We start from the raw sequence: 1551 nt of genomic DNA on the forward strand, positions 1-1551 counted from the left end.
AGTCTGTTTGGTCTTCACCTTTACAGGCAAGTGTGTGTCTCCACTCCATGCTCGGTTGCTTCGATTCGGGCGTAATAGACGAAACCCATGTTTTGTCTCCAGTTACGATCTGACTCAAGAAGCTGTCACCTTCTTCATGATAATGAGTCACGAACTACATCGCACACTCAAATTTTTTGTTTTTGTGGTCCTCTGTTAGGAGTTTTGGGTCCCAGCGGGAGCACAGGTTCCTAAACTTTAGGTGTTCAGAAACAATGTTGTAAAGCACTGATCTCGACACGTCAAGAAATTCGTTTGAGAGACCTGTTATTGTGAAGCGCCTGTTCTCACAAATCCTTGCTTTAACTGAAGCCACCATATAGCCTGTAAATAAAGAATTGCGACCAGAGCGGTCCTCATCATGGACGTTGTACGGCCATCTTTGAATTCTCGTACCCACTTAGGCACTTTGCTTTCACTCATAACAGTATCACCGTACACTTCGCAAATCTGTCGATGAATTTCTGCAGCAGACAGGCTCCTTGCTGACAAAAACCGTATCACAGAGCGAACCTCATACGCGGCGGGTGAATTGGTAGTCTTAAACATTTTGAAAGCACGGGACAGAACCGTACAGGTTAGCTATAGAGCTGGAACTGAGCACAGTTGTTCCCGAGGCATGCCAGTACACGACACACGCGCTCGTTGCGGTATGCGCGCGAACTACTAGTGTCTACAACAAAACGGACCTTACTTAAAAAAAAAAAAACACGCCTTGTAGTAAGTGGCTTTTGCGATTTTGGCAGCAAAATTACTTATATCGACAGTCGGTAGAAGCAGAAAAGATATAAAACGCAGACTGGCAGTGGCAGAAAAAGCATTTCTGAAGAATATAAATGTGGAAACATCGAATATAAGTGTTATGATGTCTTTTCTGAGGATATAGCCTTGTACGGAAGTGAAAGATAGAGGGTAAACAATTCAGACATAGAGAAAGAAGACAAATTTGGAAACATCGCATATAAATTTAAATGTTAGGAAGTCTTTTCTGAAGATGTAGTCTTGTGTGGAACTGAAAAGTGGACGGTAAACGGTTCAGACAGGGAGAAAGAAGCTTATGAGATACAGTGCTATTGAACAATGTTGAAAATTAAAAGCGTTGATTGGAGCATTAATGAATAGGTACTGAATCGATTTGGGGAGAAAAGATATTGTGGCTCAGTTGACAGAACACATCCTGAGGCATCATGGAAGCGTCGGTTTTTTAATGGAGGGAACTGTGAGGGGTTAAAATTATAGTGGGCTGTCAAGGATTGCATACAGTAAGCATGTTCAATGGATGTAGATCTCAACAATTACGCAAAGTGATGAGGCCTGCAGAGGATTTACGGGATTATATGCAACTGCCAATAAGTGCACTATTCACTGGAATCTTTTAAATTATTTAAACCGTCATCACAGTTCCCACAAATCCATAATACGTTTCTAAAACGTCAGCTGCAATCTAATACTACTCCAGTAATGAATTAAACAATGAAAACTCCAGGTAGAAATATCAGCAACGTAGGAAAA

Source organism: Schistocerca nitens, chromosome 6, assembly GCF_023898315.1.
Source record: "Schistocerca nitens isolate TAMUIC-IGC-003100 chromosome 6, iqSchNite1.1, whole genome shotgun sequence".
NCBI classification, from domain to species: Eukaryota; Metazoa; Arthropoda; class Insecta; order Orthoptera; family Acrididae; genus Schistocerca; species Schistocerca nitens.